The following is a 25,363-nucleotide window of genomic DNA, read 5'->3' as shown; positions in this document are numbered from 1 at the left end:
TGAATTTTTGGGTGTTTGAAAAACCTCCATTTAAAACCAGCATAACCATGTTCAGGCAAGCCTGAAGACATGTAATATCTTTACATAATCTCACTGAGAGAAATACCCAGCCCTTCCTTTTAATTAATAATATCATCTAAAGCAAAGATGGCATACATCCGGGTGAGCTACTACTTTTCATCCTTTGTCTAAATGGTTCATTGAGTCACCACTAATGAGTTTGTGACATCATAGTTCATCACCATGGAAACAACTATGATGACACGTGTTGCCTTATGGTACTCTTAGTCATCAATCAGTTCTCACTGATCTGCTAAGTCAAATTCACTTATATCTTCACAAGTTAAAAAATGCTAATGATCTCTATGCTAATGATCATAATGACCAAAAATAATGATTGTTTTAAAAGTAATCAGAAATTAGTGAAATTGAAAACCGAGAAACAACCATTCACAATCCTACTTCTTTTACTTTCAGTGGTTAATCTTAATTATTACCCATATGTACATTTACTTTTCACATATTTATGAACACGGCAGAGTAAAATAGCCTTTAAAATGTAATTTAATAAGCAGTTCTGTATCGTGCTCCTTGTTATTAGGACTTTTAGGTTCTGATTATGTTTTTGGGTTAAGATATATTAAGATTTTATTTATTTATTTGTGAGAGACACAGAGAGAGAGGGGGGCAGAGACATAGGCAGAGGGAGAAGCAGGCACTCTGCGGGGAACCTGATGTGGGACTCGATCCCAGGACCCTGAATCACGACCTGAGCCAAAGGCAGACACCCAACCAATGAGCCACCCAGGAGTCCCAAGTTCTGATATGTTTTGAAAGCAACCTTTCATGTCCTAAGAAATAACATAGTTTGTCAAGTAGGTTTTGAGAAGTCAAAGTCTTCTTGTGAGAATAATCTTATCGTATCATGTGGAGGGACATACAAGTTATTTCATTGTATTTTTTCAGGTTTCATAGTTAAAAGCAAAGTTAAGACCTTATTTCTCTTCTTCATTGTAAGGCAGTAGAGATAATAGAAAACAAGACTATCCTGCTTCCTGGAAGGATATTACCAAATAAAATTTAGATGTAATCCAGTAAAATTTAAGTGCCTAAAGCAAATAAGCCACAAATTATGAATTTTGTATCCTTATCACTCAACACGGAGTATGTGCTCAACAAATGTTATTGGAAGTGAATTTATAGTGAAATGCTTGAGCAAGGAAAACAGCCCATTTACAATTGAGAATTCTGTTTTCATTATTATTGTGAAAGTTAAATTTGCATGACATTAATGGAGATAGATCTATGAATATGTAAAAATGATTTCACATTATCTCAGACAAGCTTTTCTATCAGGAGAATCTAGGTATCTGGTTGCCGAACAGGTATAAAAAGTTATTCATATGAAAATTAAAGATGTTTGCCCTGTGAAAGACCCAATGAAGAGAATGAAGAGATCAGTTACATACTGGGGGAAGTATTTGCAAACCACATATCTTATGGAGGACTGCTCTCAGAATATATAAAGAACTCTCAAAACAGAACAGTATTGAAAAACAAACCAATTAGCAAATAGGCAAAAGGCACTAAGATACTTCACAGAAGAGGATATACAGATGGCAAATAAGCCCATGAAAAGATGTTCAACCTTAGTAGCTACCAGGGAAATGCAAATTAAATCCAAAATGAGATATCACAATACACCTACCATAATGACAAAAAATAAAAGAAGTGACACCACAAATTCTGGTGAAGATGCAGACAAACTGGATCATTCTGACACTGCTGAAAGGAGTATAAAATGGCACACCTGTGTTAGAAAAGATTCTGGCAGTTTCTCAAAAAAAATAACAACCAGAAAACTAAAACCTAAACTAAACATGCAGCTATCATATGATCCAGAGATTATACTCCTGGGCATTTATCCCAGACAATTGAAATGTATGTTCACACAAAAACCTCTACATGAATATTTATAAATATTCATGCTATAGCAACTGAATTTGTAACTGCTCCAATTTGGAAACAACTCGGATGTTTTTCAATGGGTAGATGATTAAACAGCCAACCTCTGAAATACTATACAGCAGGAAAAAGGAACAAACTATGGATGTCCACACAACCTGGATAAATATCTAAAGAATCGTTCTAAACCTCTCTAAAGAATTACACTGAATAGAAAGAGCCAATACCCAAAAGCTGCAGATCCTATGATTCCATTTATGGAGTATTTTTGAAATGACAAAATATTCATGGTTGCTAGGATTAAAGGTGGGAATAGCAAGGGGAGAAACCAGAGGCAGCTCTAAAAGGGTAACATGAGGGACTCTTGCAGGAACAGAAATGCTCTGTATCTTGACTGCACTGATGTTAATATCCTGGTTGTGCTATTATACAGGAGTTTTGCAAGATGTTAACTTTGAGGGAAACTGGGTAAAAGGTACACCGGAGTTGTCTGTATTATTATAACTGCATGTGAAGGCAAAATTATCTCAAAATACAAGGTTTACTTTAATCTGGAATTTTTAAGAAAGATCTTATTTAAAAATATATCTGGTTACAGTTTGCACAAACAACATATCTATAAGAGTTAACTCTCAAAAGTGTCTATTGTATTTCCAGCCTGGGGTTTGTATATTTGGAAAATGTAGCTTGTGAGGTGTAACAAAGATATCTAAAGAAATGTATTCCAATCAGATGTTTCCTGTTGAAAACATAGTACTCAAAACTATGACAAAAATAGGAAGAAGTAATGATGTTATAAAGGAGGATGTGGAGAGTGAAAATTTTGTATTTTAGTTTTAAAAATAATCTTCATTGATAGGAACTCCCAAACCAAAACTTCATGTTCACAATGCCATAGTAGGATATTTTACAAGCTAAGTATCTTCCTTCTTCTCTCCCTAGTATCTGTCTTCGTGAAAACCAACCAGAAGAAATGAAGGGAGAGTTCTGGTGCATATAAATATACTTGTGTAGGGTTCTCAAAGTTTATTTGCCCATTCAACAAAGATTTCTTCAGAATTTACTATACAGCCAGGCTCTGTGCCAGGCATGGGGAAGAGAAAGATAAATAGGACCTAGTCCTTCCTGTCAAGGAATTTCATGTTTAAAGGAAGGAGGGATGCTTTCCTAATAATAGATTTTTACAATACAAAGTAATAAGTCCAGTGACAAAACAAATCATTCAATGGAGCACACAGGAGTGATGCTGAGTTCAGATGAAGAGTTGGGGTGGGCTGGGGAAATGGAGGGCTGTCCCAATATGAGTTGGGTCATGAACGATGAATAGGTATTAGCCAGGTTAAAGGCAAACAAACCAGAACAATCTAGGGGGAGTTCCAGAAAAGACCTGTAGCCTCAATTTGGATAAATTCCAAGTTTGAGTGCACTGAAGGAGTAGGAGATGCCTGATACAGTTTAAAAATGGACCAAAAATCTCTCCCATTTATCTCCCCATATTGTTTTCCTGAGGAGGAGCATACCCATGAACACAGTTCCAAGCGTTTTTGCTACCTGTCTGGCTATGAAACATTAGGACAGAGTTGTGATGGAGATGTTGATGCTGAGTATGACATAAGACATCAGAAAACATTTTTAGGTGTATGCATGTGCACGCACGTGGTTGCAATATTTGGTCATGAGGCCCAGGGCATTGTACCATTGACACTCCTATACAATGTTTTCCTGTACTCTTAAACACTATAGCCATGATTATGTCACTGAAATCTCCAACCAGAGAAAAGAAATATATATATATATATATATATATATATATATATATTCATTTTATTTATTTATTCATGAGAGACACAAAGAGAGAGGCAGAGACACAGACAGAGGGAGAAGCAGACTCTTCACAGGGAGCCCAATGTGGGACTCGATCCCTAGACCCGGGATCACACCCTGAGGTGAAGGCAGTAGCTCAACTGCTGAGCCACCTGGGCATCCCGAGAAAAGAAATATGTTATACTTATTTAATGATCTATGATCATTCATACAGTTCCATTACTTATACCTTCATCTTGACTAAATGATGGCAGCCTAATCGACAATGGCTTTACATAAAAAAAATACCTTGGTACCACTCCACCCAAGACAGATGATCTTCTCAGTGATCAAACTGATCCTGACTTTAGCAATGTAAGATGAAGTAGGAAAGGATAAATCTGAATCTAGAAGTTCCTTTATAAATCATCATTTGAACAAACCAAAAGTCACTTGATAACTATAAAGCCAACTTAAGCTTCCAATTTTTTTTTCAGAACAAATTATTTGTTGAAAACTTCAGAAATAACGATTGAAGAATAAAATGAAAAGTACACACACTTAGCGATAGTATGGAGAAAGCCAGGACTTATTCCAGAATTCAAAGGATGGGAAATAATAGATAAATAAACATTATAAAAAGCAATTCTCATTTTGGTTAATAAAAAGATTTTACTAATAAAAAATATTTTGCTTTAGAAGTAGTGGTATGAATCTATGAAAATAAATAACATCTGGGTATTTATTATTATATTAGGATGTACTGAAATAGCCCCAAAGGCAACAAGAATCGTTAAAAAAGAAATATTCATATGTTCTATTGACTTCTAATTCTTTAGAAATTTTAAGTCATTTGATAGTATCTTATATTTTTCTTTAAAAAAATATTGCCTGATAGTGTTTTTGCTGAGGAAAGACCTTTTAATCTGCATGGCTAAATGTAAAATGTAGACTATTAACTAGACAAATTTATAGAACTAACAACCAAGTGGACAGCGTGATTACAAATATAATAGCTCACCATATAACAGCAGGAGAGACCTATATGAAGTGTCTGGATTAGGCAAAATGATCTCTGACTCTGTCAGGTAACAGAATTGCTTTGGCCATTAAACTGGGGCTTACCCAACAGTGACTCCATACAAAACCATCAACTCATTGGCTTGAGCTAATGCTGTACTTGTAAATTTTTATTTTCCTTCAGTTTGGCTAAAGGTTGCTTTTATTTTACTTTTTTAAAAAACATTTTATTTATTTATGAGAGATACAGAGAGAGGCAGAGACATAGGGAGAGGGAGAAGGAGGCTCCCCATGGGGAGTCCAATGTGGGACTTGATCCTAGGGAGCCAAAGGCAGATGCTCAACCACTGAGCCACCCAGGCACCCCTAAAGTTTGCTTTTAAATACAAGTTTCACTGGTTGTTGGGAAGAAATCCCCATGGATCACTGTTGCGATGCATGGGTACCTTTGACCACCCAACCAATGAGACTCTGGGATTGCCATGATGACAGCTCCCAGAACCAGGCCTTGAGTGAATCTAGAAAGGGTCTGATTCAAGAGGCTGTTACTGAAATACCTGCCTCCTACCTTGCCTATCTGGCATCTTTCTTCATCCATGCCAATTTTAAACTATCAGGCCAAAATATAGGCATGGTGTGATCCAGAAGATCCAGAAGATCACTGCTAAGATTCCCCTAAGATCACTGCTAAGATTCCCCTAAGGGTTGGTGCTTATTGGCAATACCCTCTAGCCTTATACCTTTATGGTTATTTTGTCAGGTTAAGTCCATATCACCTTGGGAGGCACAGGGTATCAGGAACTGACACTCTGGGCTAAGTTTCAATGGTGAACAAGGAACAGAATAAGTAACAAGTCAAGGACTTTGGATCCCAGGAATGGGTCCTAATCTGGCCTTCTGGGGGCATAGAGTTCGGGAAGTTAGGGGACTCCAAACATTTTGATTTCTGCCTATCACATATTAATTCCATGACTTTGTGCATTTTACTTAACTTCTCTAAGTCTCATATTTGTAAAATGGGTAAGCATCATCCCACCTACTTTTCAGAATCTTTGTTAGAATTGAGAGACAGCAGAGGTTTTAGCACCCCAGTGTAGTGTCTGACACAGGGTGGCTCCTCAAGGGCAGTTTTTTTAATGAATAAAAATGTGGAAAACATCTAGCTCAGTGCCTGAATCAAAGAAAGTTCTTAATAAATTAAACTTTGTTTTACTAATGAGAAAACTTCTGAAAACTGTGCCCAGCTATTGTGTATGAAAGGCCACAAATCTCTCAGCCCAAGGAAGGAAAGGCATCTGTGCTATAAGAAATTTTTCTCACTCTTGACCAAGCTTAGGGCACTTCATCGTCCTCCCACTGAGACTGAAAATTTGCACCATTGGAAAGTGAAGTGAATTCTAACATCTATTTAGAATTGCAGAGGTGAGAATTGTTCCTTTTTGTTGCCAGGAATCGAAACAATACAGTTTACAAGACAGAACATTTTCCTCTTATCTGCTACACACATTTAACATTTTCTATTTTGGTTCATTATTAATCTATAATTATTCTCTTTTGTGGAGTTGTGAAATCATAGCAGGAGGTTACATTGCTCGAAGAATGAATTCTTTCCTGAACAAGGAAAATTGGAAAAAATATAAGCCCCAAAGGGACAAATACCTTCCCATTTCCTGAGGCACACTGAGAAGTCTACAATTAGCTCAGTTTCTAATAGTTTCCATAGCTCTGCTACTGGACATATCTCATTTTTCCACCATGAGCGTGGTAAGAATTGCCTAAATCTAGAATATCTCTCCTACCCTTTCGGGCCCTTATCACCTATTTCCTAATTGCAGAAGGGTGAAGAGTGAGTTGGAACTTCCTTTAGAGACTTGCATTTCTCTTTCATTCTGACATTTTCCTGATGTCTCTTCACTTGTTCCTTCCATTTGATGCCATGCTGCCTGGTCCTCAAATAAAGATGACAGAAAACAAGGTCCTGGTATGTCTTCACTCCCCAGTGTATGGCTGTCCAAGTTGATATGTTCTGAGTGCAGACAGCACATATCGTATGCTCAGATGTCCTCTATGGCCTCACTTCCTGGCATCCATTCAGGAATACAGGCAATGTTGTAGACCATGACTACAAATATAACAAGTATTTCCCCTGAAATACATTCATTCCACTCTTACCACTTCCTTTTGACCTAAGTTGATATATTAAATTTAGTTATTGTGTAACTAACCACCACTTAAAGGACCTCTTCCCCCTTGATGGGATTTGCCAAGAATATCTAGGACCAGCCCTGGAAGGACAGACTTTGTTGTGGTATTAAAGATAGTGTGATATAGTAGAAAACACACAGACTCATGTCAGGAAAAACTGAATCCAAATCCTTCATCTGGTTTTTGACTATGTAACCTTCTTTTTATTAAAAAAAATTTTTTTCTTTTTAACTTTTAACTCCACTGGGTGTGGAGCCCAACTTGGGGCTTGAACTCACAACCCTGAGATCAATACCTGGGTTGAGATCGAGAGTCAGATGTTTAACAGACTGAGCCACCCAGGTGCCCCTTGACTATATAATCTTGAGCAAAGTATATAATCTCTCTTAGGCTCTGTTTCCTTATTTGTAAAATGAGGAGAATGGCACCTTCCTAATAGGGTTATTTAGAGGATTAGAGAGTTAATGATTTACAGTGATCTTAGAACCTCTTTAGTGCATAATTAGCTCTCAATTAATGTTATTTATTGTTATTTCTGCCCTTTCATCCTCAAATTTTCTACCACTATCTTCTAGTAAAGATAGGCCCAGAGCTCCTCAATGGTGAGAGTTATAACAGGTGTATCTCAAGGAACCCACCATCCCCACACACATCCAGCCAAAATATATTCCCTTTGAGGACAATTTCACAATTATAAATTCACTACTTTAATCTGGATTTGGCTACTTAGCTTCTTTTAAAACACAAATGTTCCTGGGAAGGGCAACATACTAAGCCAATAAAAAAGTAACATCTATCATTTGTGAAGTAACACATTCTACTTAATTGTGCCATTTCTTATCTTAGCCTGTTACAATCCTATAAGGTAAACCTTATCTGACAAAGTCCAGACATTTAGGGCTATGGGGACAATCAGAGCAAATTTGGATAAGAAGTCACCTCGTCAAGTTTCTTTTTTTTTTTTAATAAAAGAAATGATGGAATATAAACAATCTAAGATATTGGTAGACAGGCTAAGAATAAACAAAATAAGCATTGACTGGGGTATTATGGTAATATCCTTTCCAAGGCAGGCTCTGACCTTGGAAACAGTATTTCTGAGGAACTCTGAGAATATTAACTGTCCAATGAGGACTTGTCTCTTGAATACTTGTAAGGTGTGTGACAGTTTTGGTAAGTCACCAATAAGTCGCCAGCGATGTAAAAGGATATAAAAACTATTGAGTGGAAGGTGATCTGGAGGGTGAGTGTTCCTGGGAATCCTAAGAATAAATGTCTGTCCAGGACATGTGGATTCTTGTTTGTTGGCAAGAGTGGAGTAGGACAGAACCCTAGTGAAAGACCAGAGCTTTACCCCAGGACTCAGATGTCTATTTGCTAATTAGAGCATGTACCACCTCTCATAATCATTGTGCAGTTGGGTTTCCTAAGTGACTTTTTGTATCACACAGTTAGCTGAAGACAGAATAGAAGCAATGAGAGCATAGGCTCTAGAATCAGAAAGATCTAGCCTTACATGACAACTCTATTATGACTGTTAAGTTGTTCTGTGACCATGGGCAAGTTATTTGATTTCTTTGAAACTCACATCCATTACGTGTGTGTTACACAATATTCTCTGTGCAAGGTCATGAGAAAATTAAGTCAGGTAATAGAGTTGAGAAGATGCAGTTGATGCTCAATGAATGCTAGTTATTTTTATCATGGAGGCATCTCTAAACCGTGAGCTCCTGGAGGTCAGGGACCATGCCTTACTCATTTTTATATCCCTGATGCCTACTGTAAAGTTAGGCTCAATAAATGAATGTTGACTGATGTTTAAATGAACAAACCTTGAGAAAAAGTGCTTCTCATGTGCCCCAAAAAAGTTGCAGCGTAACACAAGAAACGATCAGATGGTGCATGTCTACAAGAGCACATGGTGCACTGAATAAGGAGAATGCCACTTTTAGTCAATGCCTCTGTAGCTGCTTTGCCATTTACTCATCATTTACATGAAATGAAAAGCCACAGGCCCTATTTTCAGCGACGAACATATGCAAGTTGTCAGATGCTGGAAGAAAAGGACTTAGGTTCTAGGGAGACAGTTGAGTCCTGAGTTTAAGGGGGAAGGCTCCCACAGCAGACACTCCATACATCCATTTCTCATCCCATTCAGTGCATCAGAGCTCACACCACTTGCCCAAGCTCCGTACATGTGTTCGAAAACAGTTTGCCAGGTTTGCTCTAGAAGAGAGCAGAACATATCATTCACCCATTCACTGCTTACTCATCAACGTGTGAGTAGATTTCTCTACTTCTTTGGACATGATGAAGCAAAGGGGATGTAACAGAAATAATTATATATTCCAGAAATTGTGAATTCTTAAGGGGTTCTTGAAGAAGGTAAGGCTCTCATCACTTGAAAGGGAATTCCTGTGGACTGGGAATCTGGCCTCAGGTGATTTTTTGTGGTTCACTGAATGAATCAAGATTAGGTTGCAAAATCCACCAACAATAATAGTAGCACTGTCCTAAGGCTGAGACACAATGATTTGAAAATGCAAATTACAATAGTGTAGTCAACGGGACTATGTGACTTCACTCTACAACTTCTTTGCCCATTTGAACCTATAGTGCATTCAGTTTCTATACACACATGTCACTCTCTGATTTAACGATTTAGGCCTGCAAGAAAAAGATTAGGAAAAGCAAAAATTATGCACATACACTATATAGATACATATTTTAAAATGATAACTTTAATGAATTTACACTTATTCTTTAAAAGTGTACACGGTATCCATAAAGAACAATGATAGGACACAAAATCCTGGATATGCAGCTGTAGCAAAGGAGCAGATGGATGGTTAAGCAGGTAACAGATGTATGTCCGGGGTCTGAGAAGGGATAGCCACACTGTTTGCAAGAACTTCTTGTATTGCCAGTTTATGATATTGCCCATGTATGTGTATCAAAGAAACAAAAAGAGAGAGAAAGGGGAAAAATGATTAAAATGAAGTTCTTATTTTCTTCTGTTACAAAACAAAGCATTATTTCTGCCTGGATCATTAACTGTGTACCTTGAAACCAAATCGTGTTCTAACAATATCCCTGTAATTAGAAACATACGTATCTGCATATGTTACTGCCAAAGTACGTAGGTATTTTACTGGTGTTAGTCATCAGCATATGGCAGGGGAAGCACTGCCAGTGGGCAGAAGGCTTCACAGTATTTGGGCCAAAGTGGTAAAAGGAGGCTGTGACTCCGTACGACAAGGTGGAGATATGGTCCTAGGAAACGAGAGTCTCAAACACTTACCTTTATATTTTAGTCCACTTCGCCAAGCCTGAAGCCCTGGTTGCTTCTGGCCAATCACCCTGGTTGGGTCCCATCATTCTACAAAACAAACAAAAGAGAAACTCTAGATAAATATCCTTATATATCCCTAATCCTATTCATACTATAAAACATACAGCTTGTTATTTTCTCTCAAAAAATAAAAATACCACGTTTCATTCCACCCTCAGATCACTAAGGTCCAGCATTACTATGCTGATCTGCATATACCCTGGTGTTAATGCAGCCAATGCTTATTTACAAAAACCTTAACACATCGGAAGGAACAAATCAGCTTCCGTATATAATACTGATCTATGCTTTCCAATAGAGGACAAAATACGACTAAGTCCTATCCCAAGAACAAAACAAAAACAAAAAACTTACCTGGAATGAGAGTGTCTGTAGAAATTTCTCTAAGTCTTGAACCAATTGCCCCAAATATAAGGCAGATCCAACATAAAGACATCTTCAGGTGAGGTCAGGGGTCCAGAACAACCCATTACTGTTGCTGAAATAAAAGCTGGGTCTCCATCAGGGAGGGATGAAATTATCAGGAATTACCAGGGTGCTGTCACAAGCACAGATTCTGCAGACTTGCTGAGTAATGACACCTCAGCTCCTCATACCTAGTTTTAATATCTTGCTGGAGGAAACCAGCAGCTGACAGAACAGGAGGTGTTCTGTTTGGTGAAGGGTGTACTCTTTTCTCACACTCTTTTCTCACACAAATGTGAAACCCTTAAGCAGGAAAATCCATAGCTTTATGGGTGATAATAGTCCTAGAATGGGTCATCATTTAAGCCTATTAAGCCAACCTGCTAATAAGGTTGAACTCCATTAATAAGGTCAGACCACAACATGCCAACAATGGGACCCCCCTGCTTTAGAACTAGTGAAGCTGATTTCTACAAACACTGTTTCCAGGCTGTTTTTAAAAGGGATCTGTAAGAAGAAGATGAAGAAAAAACCTCACTCAAATAAAGCAATGACACCTGGGTTTGATGGAGAGGTGGATTTCATTACCACTCATCCGTACCTGCTTCCCTCCCTAGGGGTGGAATTATATTTTCTCCAAGGCACTGAAGTCAGATTTGGATTGACTTGTTCTGCTGCTGAAATGGACATGGGAATGGAAGTGACTTGTATGATATCCAGACAGAAGCTTAAGTCATAGCTTGTTCTATGACCGAGGTCTACTTCTGTCTTTGCCCGTGTCATAATGGACACCAATATTAAGAGAGACTCCACCATCGCTGTGGGTCCCCTATAAGTAGGTAATGACATGGAACATAACCATTTGCTAATACTCACTGAGCATGTAGTGTAATTGAAAAATAAATCTTGGTTGTTGTAAACTGCCAAGACTTTGGAGTAGCTTGTTACCACAGAACAATCTAGCCTATTCCAGCTGAAATGGTTAACAACTTTGAAGAAAACAATTCCGTGGTTGAAATGTCTCTGTTCATATTATATTTATAAGCTACTCGACATAAGTAATTAAACATTTGTCAATTTCCTGATGGTGAGCATCTTCCCGCAACAGATAACTGAAAGAGAGCTTATCTGAACTCACACATTAGAACTATCTTATAATCGGTTGATAAATTGTGATTTGCCTCATCATGTGATTTGAAGCTGAAGTGCTCGTTTTTTCTTTATTGCTGAAGGAGCTATCAAATTGAAAGTAGTCAAATGAATGGAACACAGGTCTACTGATAGGCTGTTACCCATTACCCCCAAAATGCACACACAAGAAAATATAGTCACGTATGTAATGAAATCTAAAAGAATGGCAAGACAAGGTTGTTGGTGCTAAGCAGGCTTTGGCTTTTTGCCTCCCATACAGCTCCACTGCTATGGAGTGGCACTTCCCCTAGGCCACTGGGAAGGCAGTTTTAGAGGCTCTATGACTTTACATCTGTAAAGATGTTCTTGAATTTGTAAGAAAAGGCTTTGAGTGGCTATGATCCCAGGGAAAATCATCAGGGCAACAGAAAACCAGAAAGATCACTAGGCAGAGGGGGGAAAAGCCATCATATTTAAGGCCATTTCCAAAGAAATAGATATATTTAATTATTTCCTTGTGGTTTTTCAAGGAAAACGATATATCGGAAAGTGGTGTGATAGGAAAAAGTAACAAACTCATCTCACAATTGTTTTTCTAGTTTTTTTTCAGGCTTAAAGAGTTAAAGTTACACCAGATGTGGAAGGACAACAGATGGGTGCATTCTGATGACTTATAATGTTGGATAATAAAATGACCTAAGACTCTATTTAGAGAAATAGAACAGCCACACTTGGGCTGTTTACAGACTTAGAAATATCATGATAAGCAAATGTAGGCAGTTCAAAGGAATGATGAAAAAAAAAAAGGACAAGTGGATAAATAATGATCTGATGTTGTTGCGAAAATGTAGTATAACTCCTGCATTGTTAATATAAACACAGATGACCTCTGCATTTGCTCAACTTTCGTCTTCAAGACAGGAAACAGCAACTGATCTTTATCGGGAAAGTAGAATCTTCCACTTGCTTCTGCTGTGCTGACATTATGGTTATGTCAGGGCAGAGCGATGTCGCTATCTCTTCCAAGCACATGCTGACAAGCCCGATAGGTGCTTGAAAGAGAAGCTTATCCTGGGCATGGGCTTTGTGCGTCGCCGAGACAGCATGGCCAGTGTCACAGGTTGGATCAAGAGTGTGCACGTGTGGAGTATGGGGTTGAGGGTGGGATGGTGATCAGAGCGAGAAGGGCCCTGTGACCACATTTTCCATGTCCATATTCACCAATTCATCCTTTTCACAAACTTAAACATCCTCTACGGTAATGTTTACCACTTAACAAACAAACACACCAAAGAGCAATTGTTTCGTGCATGAGGATAGCTGGTGAGTCCTATATTCTGGACATACTATGAGCTAAAGCACAAAGAATTGTTTATGAATTACGCAATATTTTACGTCAGGAAAGTTTCAAACATCTGGACTATTTTTTTTCCCTCTAGTTCTGATAAAAATGGATTTAGGTCTTTTTTTTTTTCCTTTAACAGTGTGCACATACTCACGCACACATCCATCATCGATACAACACATGAGACATCCGTGTTCATGACAACCTATGGCGTCTGGTGAACATTCTCTCTTATTTATGCTCTGGCTATCTGTTGAGTTGTTATTTTCTCCCCAAATGAAGTCACCTAAATTGACCTTGTATTTCTTGCTTCACGGTCCATTCGGTTTGGGCTGCAAAACAGAGCCTCTCAATACGGAATAAATTCTTATTGCTCTTACTTATTAAATTTTTCTCACCTACCATAAGACTTGCAGAAAATACCTTTATTTTATGTTTCTCCATAGCCATTATATAGAGTCATAATCCTGTTTCCTTAAAGTCATGGTGGGATGATTTTCCTTAGGCTTTGCCCACGGTAACCTGGCCAGAGAAACTGTTTCTTATGAAAGGGACTTCAATTCCATCTTCTAGCTCCCAATCCTTCTGTGTATGCATCCACACAAGAATAATGGTATCAGGCTCATTCTCCCCCCTATTCCAAATAAATAGTTTCATATACATATTTCCTTAAGCCTTCAGCCTCTCTGTTATGTGCTCTTAAGTCGTTTAAACTTTACATGCTGGTACCAGCCACTACCTCTTCAAATGGAAACAATGCTACTATTATCTAAGCTAAGGGTTGACAAAATCTTTCTGTAAAAAGTCAGATAGTACATATTTACAGCTTTGTGGGCAATATGGTCTCTGTGTGTCTGCCACAATTAAACAACTCTGCCAATGTAGCATGGAAGCAGTCAGAGATGTAATAACTGAATGTATTCCAATAAAACTTTATTTACAAAAAACAGATTGAGGGGCATGGTTTTGGTCAGTGGCCTGTAGTTTGTTGATTCCTGGTCTAAAACAAACAGACACCCATAGCCATATTAATAATTTGTAAATAAGATTCTTATCCTGGTGACATCACACTCACTGATGGCCTTCACATTTCCCCACAGACTTATTTAGGAAACATAAAAATGCAACATGATATCTTTGAAAGTTGCTAAGAGGGTAGAGCCTAAAAGTTCTCTTCACAAGGGAAAAAATTTATTTTTTTTCTTGTGTCTACATGAGATGATGGATGTTAATTAAATTTACTGTGTCAATTATATAGGTCAAGACATTGTGCTATACACCTTAAATGTATACAGTCATTTGCATCTCAATAAAACGAGAAAAAATCAATATAAAGATAGAACTACTATTCTCTAAGCAGGACCCCATCATAGTTATTTAGAAAACTGACAATCCAACCTCTTCTTGCCCAATGAATATTGGCAACTGATACAAATACCACTGCAAAAAAGATGCATTTAGATATTTTCTTTTACTCTTCTCTCAGTTCAGATAGTATAACCCCATTTAATGTCTTTCACACTCAGCAGTACCTGTCTAGCCAACGTGAGTTACAGAAATGCTCCTGATATACAATAAATCATAGAAACATAAAGCCATAGAGGGCTTCAATTATAATGATAGCTACTTTTTTGGGGGGAAATTTACAAACAAGCATTTATTATTTATTATTTTATTTATTTACTTTTGAGAGAAACAGAGAGAGGGGCAGAGACATAGGCAGAGGGAGAAGCAGGCTCCCCACAGGGAGCCCGATTACAGACTTGATCCCAGCACCCCAGGATTCCAACCTGAGCCAAAGGCAGATGCTCAACCACTGAGCCACCCAGGCATCTCATAAACAAGCTTTTAATATCCAATTCTGATTCATTGTCCAAACAAAGACAAGTCACTACTGAAACTTCAGAAGACCTTAGTAAGTAATAAGAGTCTAATCTAAATCTATAAAAACTGTACCAAGGTGTAACTATATTTTCTCCTGAGTTCAATTATCTTATGGGACAATTTAGGAAAAAATATATTTCTTTGATTCAAAATCACTTGTAAATACCACTCTGTAAAGAGTCCGATGGCTTTCCTATATATTTTGGGCAATTTATCTGATGGGATTCCTAACACAAAATTCCATTAGATGATACTCATCTTTTAATGAGCATCTGCAATATAATGCCAGGAACAATCATATATTACCTCGCTTACCTTCACTGCATCCTACAGATGAGGAAGCCAATGCCCAAATATATTGAATCACTTAAAATTCTAAAACTAGTAAGAGACAGATCTGGGACTTCAACCAAGTCTCCTGACTCACTCTAACGTGCTCTTTGCACCAAAGTGAAAAGAGGAGGTAAAAGACATCATCTTAATCTTTGTTTACCAGATTTTCCTGATTCTTCACTGATACATTGAAGATCAGTGCTTTTGATTTAATTGAATCTGAAAAAGAGTGCCTTTAATTAACATTCAATATGAGGATACTTTGAGAAGTATACTGAGTTCAAGGCTGGGTGTGGCACCTGCTAAATGCTAGTAATGATCCAGCACCTTCTGGCTGGCCTGGGGCTTCTAGACTCTAGAGGCCCAGGGCAAGTGCTTTTGTGTCCTATTCACACTGGTCCTTCATTATAAAGTTAGTGTAATGTATTGTATATGTCACAAATGGGGAAATATGAGGAAAACAAAAGACACAGAAGCTTAAGGAATAGGCTAGAGAAGACAGTGCTCACTCTTAGTCACAGAAAAGAATTTGAGAAACAGAGACGAGGACATATGGATGTATTGCCCACATCCAGCTAACCAAGTCAGGTCTCTATACTAGGTTTGGTGCTTCATGGTTATCTAAAAAGAGGGCATAGGAACTGGGCAGAAGATATAAACTTCTAGAATTCCAAATATCAGGTCTCCAAATACTGGCTCATGATGATTTTCTCTTTCCTCATTATTATACTACATGAAAGGAATGTGAGGAAAGTGCGTTATGGTAGGGTTCAAGACCAATTAGTTGACTATCAGTTAAAAAACTATAGATAAATGAGCTTTCTGGAAGAGTAAAACTCACAACAAACACATCATGGGTGTCTTCATGGAAAACTGAATCTAAAGCAAATATCTGAAAATGATATTTTAAAAAAGAAAGATGAAAAATTGCCGGTATGTACATGTGCGTTTGTGTGTGTTGAGGGGATGGCCTCTGGTGCAGGCAGAGGAGGGGTAAGTCCTGACTTTTGTATCAGGATAATGCTGACCCTATACGTCTGACTTATTTGAATCTTTGCCCAAACATGTGTTTGCTCTCATGTAGACCAAGCCTTATAAATCTTGGCATAATCCATCAGCACAAGGAGAGATATGTTGCCTAGTGTGTGGCTGTGTCATAAAGATGAAATTGCTTCTGATGAAGTGTGAGGTCTTTTCAACGACCTGTCCTGGAGACAATAACCTTTAAAACACATCGAAATCAAAACTGTAGAAATATTACTGCTGAAGACAAGGGGATCAATACATCCTAGTGACTCAAATGCCACAGGCCATGCCATCAACAATCTTCAGTTATAGAGTTTGTTCCTTTTGAGCATGGTCTTTCTTCCATGGATAGGCAGCTCACAACTTGTACTGGGTCACTGGGGGCACCTCCAAAGGGCTTCCCAGACAACCTAGCACACTGGGAGTGTAAATGAGAGAGTTAATTTAAACCACGTAAATGTTTGGCTTCTTTTTCAAAACTATGGAAAGTCTCATCATATCATAGTTGGTTATTAGGCAAATTCAAACAGTGTGCTATGAGTTAAACCAGGTCCCCTGACATGCAACAACTGCATTCAGTTATGGTCTGATAGGCATGCCTAGAATGTAATGGAAGAATCGTTAGACATTCCATTCCCCTATCAGTTTGGTGAAGATCAAAAACACTGACAATACCCAGTGTGGGCAAGGCTGGGGAGGAGCAGGCATGCTGTTACAGTGTAGGCAGAAAGGAATCTGGTATGACCCTTCTGGTGGGTAGATGGGCACCATGTTTAAAGATACAAAATCTCCACATCTTCTGATTCAACCATTCCACTTCCAGGGATTTATCACAGAGAGAAAATTGGCCCAAATCTCAAAGATGCAAGCATGACATTCATCCGAGTACTGTTTATGAAAGCAAACACTTGTTAACGCCCTCAGTGTCCATCAACAGGAGATGTGTTACATGGCTTCACCAACAGCATTTACCATCCATGGCCGATAAGCACAATATTGGTATTTGTATTAATCAACAGGAGAAACCATCAGTGATGTGGCTATTTGTGAGGATAGGATAGGAAAGGAGCAAGGAACAAGTTATAAAACAGCATATTTACCGTGTATGCATAGAATGCACATAGGATGCAAACAACAAGCTGCTTCTGAGTAAGGAAGTTTGCATCAACGCTTCACTTTTCTCAATCTCCTCTTCATGATGTAATTTTCCATGTCTCTGCATTAATCTTTGTTACCAGCAAAAATTAAGACAACACACAACCAACTTAGGTGTTTTTCGTCTCTTCTAGTACCTACGTGATAAAGATGTCCCTCTGCGTATGTTCAGTGATTTGCATTTTCCCAAGGAAAGCGCCATCACAAAGCACAGGCACACAGGAAGAAGGAAAGCTTCGGGTCTGTGGCCTGTACTGCATTAGCTACTCTAAAGATAGAGGAATCAATAACTAGGCTCTAATAGCTTGTTAATCATCACACTGAACTTAAGTTTCGCTTTTATAAAATAATCTTGGAACGGTAATAGCCCTGCTGCTTCACATTGCTTTTCTTTCCGAGGGCTTTATTAACATGACCTCACTCATCATGCGGTATGCCTGTGAGCTCTAGCTGCCGGCAATTACCTTCCAGTTTAAAGATAGAAGCTCCAGGCTGAGAGATGGGTAAGTCTTTGGCCAGAACCTGCAAATGCTATGACAGAAGTGGACAAGTAAAAATCTTTATTTTTCTGCCTTTGGCCACTGTTCTATGGTCGATGTTTTCCATTTGTTGATCCACTGACCAGGGGGTCAACTTCTGAGCCACTGGTCCTTTCCTATCTTACTCCTTAAAAATAGTCATTTTGATTCCTTTCTTCTTCTCCTTCGATTTTGGGGTCCACAGTAAAGGATTTAGAGAGGTCTGATGTGGTTTGGGAAAAACTGGTGCACTGTATAGAATATATTAAAAAAAAGAGGCACCAGGGTGGCTCAGTAGTTGAGCATCTGCCTTCAGCTCAGGTCGTGATCCTAGGGTCCTGGGATGGAGTCCCACATTGGGGGAGCCTGCTTCTCCCTCTGCCTATGTCTCTGCCTCTCTCTTTGTGTGTCTTATTAATAAATAAATAAAATCTTTTAAGAAAGCCCTTATGTGGGTTAAAACCTGACAAACTCCTACATGCCAGTAATCCCATTTTTAAGTAGGGGTCAGAAAAAGGAGAGACCAATATAGTATGGTCACTTATCAATCAGAATTGGAGGCAGAAATTAAAGGATGGAAGGCACACCTAAGGAGCTTTGTGACTTTGAGGCCATGGCTGGAGACATCCAAAAGTCCTTCTCAGCAAATCTAGGCAAGCCACCAGAGAAAGGCCAGTAGCAGAAATTGTACTGGATCTTCAAGTAGAAATATGAAAAAGGAAGTTTTTGGACTTTTTCCTTCTCTTAAAACATCAAAATAAAATAAGAGAATAGTAACCTCAAGCAACCTCTTTCTCCCAGGGAAAATGGACTGACAACTTCCATTAAACACAAGAGAACACGACCCACTGACAGGGAGCCAGATCGTCGTTGCCTCTGTCTGATGAGTGTTTGGTGTTGAATGTTCTCTGCATGTACCCTGTTAGATGGACCTAAACACAGCATGAACAGTGACATGGACTGTAGGCTCTGACCCTTATAAGAAGATCACCTTCCTGAGGCAAGACTTAGCAGAATCAGGCCCCTGGGGTTCTCTGATGCCACTGACAGACTATGTGAACTGTCCTTGCAGGGCTTTCATGTTTCCATCTGTTTATCAGGACTAATAAAATGGAAGGATTTTATTAATTCAGCATTAACCAGGTATGAAGAGACGATAAGGATTTACTCCACAGATTTTCTAGACTGTGGAGAGAGATAAACAGTGTTCAGTTTACATATACGTAAAAGAATAGATGCTTGTGTTATGATAAAGTATTTTAGCCAAGCTTTATGCTGTAGTTATTCTAACCTGGTATTTACCTTGGCACACAATAGTATTGGAATTGGCATTTAAAAAATGATTTGAATTTTCCAAAAGACAAATGTGACCTGTATGAAAATAAGCATCCTAACTATTACCACAGAAGACACATAGTTTCATAGTCATACACAGAATGACCTAGACACCTGATTCTTTGTCGCATTCATCTTTCCCCTAGATCCATTATCTTTCCTACCTACAGGTACTTAAGGAATACTCTCAAATACCTGGGTATTTAAATACTTGTTCTAACAGAACCAACTAACTGGGAGTCTAGTTGTATTTTATTTGAATGCAGCCCAGTGACCCTAGATTCCTCTTGAAATCGAGCAGTGATGTAGAAAACACATCGTATTAGCCATTGTTTCAGTAACTGTTTTAGAGAACACACTCACCATCCAGAAATCATTAGCTTGTCTATCATACAAATGGGGAACTCAGTTCCAGCATTCTCTGCAGAACAGTATGTAGGTATTAACAAGGTCAAATACCAGAAGACCTCACACATTTATTCTCCCCAGAGTTGAAATGGAACTGCAAATGAAAGCTGACCTTTATCATCCTTACCTTTGCTTTTCCAAGGTAAATGCTTAAATTCCATTGTTTATTTGTATATTCCCACCTTAGAATTCTGATCCTTTTTTTTTTTAATTTTTTTTTTTAAATTTATTTATGACAGTCAGAGAGAGAGAGGCAGAGACATAGGCAGAGGGAGAAGCAGGCTCCATGCACCGGGAGCCCGACGTGGGATTCTATCCCGGGTCTCCAGGATCGCTCCCTGGGCCAAAGGCAGGCGCCAAACTGCTGCGCCACCCAGGGATCCCCAGAATTCTGATCCTTAATAAAAGCTCTAAGAAATTCATCTGTCAGGTGCTGAAACATATTCTCAAATAACACAACCACATAATGTCCCACAGTTATTTCTGTGTTGAGAAGGATGTAATAACATTTCAGGGAAAAAAAGTACATCAAATGTACACATTAATTGTAACATGTTTTCTGTGTTCATAAATGTTGAAATATGGATAGAATCAAGGAAATCTAGTGCCTGACAGAGTTCATCAAATTTCAACATGAATGATACAAAAACATTTCATCTTCAAATATCTCTATTTCTCAACTGAACTGAAATGCTGCCTTTCAAGAACAGTTTTAGATAACAGGAAAGCTGTTTCTTAACATGTGAATTACTGACAAATCAATAGTTTTACATTCAACACATTGCTACCTGAGCAAAAACTATTTGTATGTATTTGTATTTCCAACCGATGATGTTACATTTGGGGGAACTTTACTTAAAAAGATATCCTACAGACTTATCCTTTTAATAAGTCCAAAACTACCCCATCCAGTAGTCACAGGTGGCTATGACAACTTGAAATGTAACTAGTCTAAACTCTGATGTGCTGTGTCAAATGTATTAGATTTCAAAGATTTAATGCAAAGAAAGAATGTAAATTTTCATAATGAAATGACAATATTTTGGATATACTGGGTTAAGCAGAATTATTATTAAAATTAATTCTGCTTGTTTCATTTACCTTTTTAAATTTGGCTATTATTTTTTTTTAATTTACGTATGTGACTCATTGTATTTTTATTAGACAGCTCCAGACTAGAAGAATTCGATTAGCATTTAACTACTTTGCAGATGAACATACTTCTCATTAGAATCTAAAAACTGCAATATGGTTGAACTTTATAAACAAAGATTGCTCTTGTTTTTAAATCCTTCAAAAACATATGAGGCTCTTAACTTTGAGAAATGGTGCATATATCTCATTTTCCTGTGCATTCTCTACTGGCTTTGGTTAACATGAAATAATGACTAGGATTTATCTAAGAGCTGTTATTATAGTTTTTCAAGATAAGTACAATAGAGTTGATTTGGAAAAGGTGCATAGGAACACATACCAATGACTAATAATAAATACAGTGGTGAATATACTTCCCTAATCATGAAAGGGAAAGATAAACATGATTACAATGATAAAGAGAAATTATCCTAAGAGGAAGAGCATTGGAACAACTTCTTCACAAAATATTTTAGCCAAAAATTTACTCTTGAGGTCAAGGATGTATAGCTTCTTCCATTTCCTTTCTTGTGGCTAGAACAGATCTTGAGAATATCCTAACAAGTTCTTCTCTAAAAGATCAAGAAAGCAAGTTCAGTTAAAAAGGATAACATTCGGGATCCCTGGGTGGCGCAGCGGTTTGGCGCCTGCCTTTGGCCCAGGGCGCGATCCTGGAGTCTCGGGATCGAATCCCGCGTCGGGCTCCCGGCATTGAGCCTGCTTCTCCCTCCTGTGTCTCTGCCTCTCTCTGTCTATCATGAATAAATAAATTTAAAAAAAATTAAAAAAAAAAAAGGATAACATTCATATATCAGATGGAGAGATGTGTGAAAGGGTGGATCAATGAAATGTTCTATGTAATCATTGGCTAAGAAAACAATTTGATGAAATCTCCTGTAGATCTATACGTATGCTAATGATGTTATAGTTGCTATGACACCAGACAGGTTTTCTTCCAGCTCTTACCCTCAATGTACATTTCCTTCTAGAATATTCTCCAGAAAACTGAGAGATACATCCTTCATGATCTAACAGAAGGCCATCTATTTAGCTGCTCCCTGTTACTCACCCATACTTGCTGTAGTATCCTAATATTTATTACATTGGGGAGCGTTCACACTTCCTCTGCCAATTACCCAACAGCATTCTTGATCAACACTCTCACGCTGTTTAGTTACCTGAGAGTGACTAATCACAGAGCAGCTGATACTAGTGCTGTTTCTCCCATCCTCATTTACATCTTGAGTATAAGGCGCACCCTGACAGATTAAGCTGCTCAAGATGGTGTTTTTCTAGTAATTCTAATGGTGTTTCTGCATCCTGTCATACTGCCTTACTACCAAGTAAGCCAAGAAGGCCTTTCCTTTTTCACCGTAATGGAGGCAGAGGTTCATTTGCATGACTTAAAACCTCACACCAGAATATTCATATTCAGAATCATCTGGCAGGCTTGTTAAACCACAGACAGCTGGGTCCCCACCCCAGAATTTCTGATTCAAGAGGTCTGGGGTAAGGCCAATGGATTTGCATTTCTAACAAGTTCCTAGGTTATGTTGCTGCTGGGGTTAGAAGACTCCATTTGAGAACCACTGCTTTAGATATACATTCTCTTATCACTCCCAGATATGCCTTCAGAATATGGTCACAGGAAGGAAGGAAAGAAGGAAGGAAGGAAGGAAGGAAGGAAGGAAGGAAGGAAGGAAGGAAGGAAGGAAAGAAGGATCAAAGGAAAGGAAAGGGAGAGGGAGGTGGCTGAGAAGGAGGGGAAAAAGACGGAAGGAAGAGAGGAAAAATTATTCAAGTGTTACTAGAGTCTGGTACACATTTAACACTAAAGTCAAACACACTTAATGTCACTGAACTCAGTACTCACGACAACACAAAGATAGGTGCCATTATACACTTTTCCAGATGATGGATATGAGGCTTAAAATGGATAAATAACTATCCAAAAGATCTCATAATTGGTATTTTATACCAATACCAGCAGTCATGATGTGAGCCCAAGTAGGCTGATTCCAGAGCCCTTGCCAAAATGCTATGTTGATAGCTTAGCAACTTATAAGCATGTCTAGAGGATGTATCGTCATCCCAATCCCTGCCCCATTAGAGAGCACAGTGCAGACTCTCTGCTGCAGGGCTGAGTATATGGCAACCTGCAGAAACTGAAACCATACTGAGTTTTGTGTACAAAGGGCCTGTTTAGAATTTCCCTGTTAACTTGCACTTGGCCAGTCAGAGTTTTCAATAGGGTGAGCAATTTTAATGGATCATATGCAAAAACATGGACTGTGATGTGGGGATTGAGTTGAATAAGGATGAAGGTTGGGGATGGGAAAATATGAAGAAAATTAAAAGTAAAAAAACGTGGAGAAGATTGAAGTAAACGTGGAAACAGGTATATATGTAAGGGAAAAGATTAGAGAATTTGCAGTTATTTCTGCAAACTTTATATGGTCTTAAATATTCATGCTCAAATATTATTTTCCTATTGTAGACCAGCAAGTCTACCAGAGAATAAACATAGGGCTAATTGCTCCCCTCATATAATAAACATAATGATTCAGATATTCCGATATAAGGAAGAAGCAAGAAAAGAATCACTGAAGAGAATGTCAAATTCACAAAAAAATCAAATGAACATAAATTGTGATTCATCCATTTTGCAAATTCTTTCCCTTCACATCTCCTTTTATATAGTAATACCTGGCTTTTTCAAAACATATTCTACGTAGAAATACACTACAGAAAACAGACCCAATCAACTGGAGTTTTGTTCAAATGCTTTCTTCAAATAGACGCCTTAAATGCTGAAGACAATGTGACTTCTCCAGGGGGAACAGGGGCCCAGGTAGGGAACCCACCATGACTATTCTGCACCGTGGAGGTTTTCTTCTTACCTTTCTCCTGCTACCTAGCTGTTCTTTCCAAGAATGAATCAGGTCTAGATTTTCAGGGTTCAGGAGAGGTAAAATAATGGAGTTAGTTATAAACTTGAAGGTTTTAAGAGGTTTGAGTTCAGCCCACATTGGACCCAGAGAGGCTGTAAGGTGGAGCGTGGTCTGTTCTTACTGGCAGGATCCCTAAGATGCTCTAATAGGCTCCTAGCTATCAATGCCTGGGGGGCTCAGAGTGTCTGAATTAGTTTCAGGACCCTTGGAAGTGTTGGCAGAGTTGGCTCTGTCCCTTGGTCCTTTGGTCTTGTCTTTGCTTGTCTGCATTAAGGTTAGAGCTGAAATGCCACAAAAAAAACCAAAAAAACAAAAAACAAAAAACAAAACAAAAAAACCCCCACAAGATCCATCTGTTCAGCTCAAACTGACTCAAATGGTTGAGACCACTTCAATTCAAAATGGAAATAAGGCATTTGCCCTCCTCTGCTTACTAGGGCAATAAGAGTTTCCAGCATGTTTTCCTATTTACCACTTTAAATGCCGATTTCATAGTACAAAGTTGTAATCACTAACTTGGGTTGTCCTTTCAGCTCATGAAGCAGAAGTATTGGGTTGCAGGTTTTAATATGCAACATGAATCATGACGGAGATGCCTGAAAAACATACCCTCCCACATCACCTCTGCCAGATAGAAAAAGGAATATTTCAGGGACATCTTGGCAGAGCTATTTTATTATTGAAACCATCTAAATCTGATTTGGCTCCTTTTTGTTGTAGTTTATTTTTTCTTACACCAGGATAATACTGATGATACACCTGAAAAATAGATTTTTGAACCCTGATTTCACTTCAAGCCATTTTTTTCAAAATTTTAGGGTCATTTAATGTTGGAGTTCAACAAAAATCCTTGCTCTCAAACAAAAGTGTTTGAAGCCCATTGTGTAACACAGGTAAATGTTTTTGTTTTTTTTAAAGATTTTATTTATTTATTCATGAGAGACACAGAGAGAGGCAGAGACATAGGCAGAGGGAGAAGCAGGCTCCATGCAGGGAGCCCAATGTGGGACTCGATCCCAGGACTCCAGGATCGCACCATGGGCTGACGGTGGAACTAAACCACTGAGCCACCAGGGCTGCCCGACACAGGTAAATGTTAAAGTGCTTTGGTTCAATCCAGTTTAGGGAGTCCAGAGAATCTAATCCAAACTTGGCCCATGGGAGACTTCGAAGGAACACCTAGGGCTTTAGTAGTGTACAGTGAGAACACCAGTGATCTCATCTAGGTTCTTCATTTTAGCCACAAGATATCTAAGCTTAGCAGGTTTATTCCAAGGTCACATATGAAATTAGTGGCAGGGTGTTAGAAACCAGGGCTTCTGCACCAAGTTTAGCTCTCTACAACACAAGGCAGCCTGCTAAATGGGTGGGGTGTGTTTTCCTATCTAGGAGT

At 38.5% G+C, this 25,363-nt stretch overlaps 1 protein-coding gene and 1 long non-coding RNA gene across 3 annotated transcripts in view; both read right to left on the bottom strand.

Annotated features, from left to right (window-relative positions):
- NRG1 (neuregulin 1) overlaps positions 1 to 25,363 on the bottom strand; it is a 1,076,683-nt gene that overhangs the window by 303,832 nt on the left and 747,488 nt on the right. The gene's annotated exons all lie outside the window — the stretch shown is intronic.
- Positions 9,739 to 10,956, bottom strand: LOC121489994. The gene is made up of 3 exons (XR_005987478.1): positions 10,700 to 10,956; positions 10,295 to 10,372; positions 9,739 to 9,907 (listed from the first exon to the last, which is right to left on the bottom strand). It is a non-coding gene; the product is annotated as an uncharacterized LOC121489994 (long non-coding RNA).

Source organism: Vulpes lagopus, chromosome 4, assembly GCF_018345385.1.
Source record: "Vulpes lagopus strain Blue_001 chromosome 4, ASM1834538v1, whole genome shotgun sequence".
Lineage (NCBI taxonomy): Eukaryota > Metazoa > Chordata > Mammalia > Carnivora > Canidae > Vulpes > Vulpes lagopus.
The sequence above is the reverse complement of the archived record's forward strand: the minus strand, read 5'-3'. Positions and strand labels throughout refer to the sequence as shown.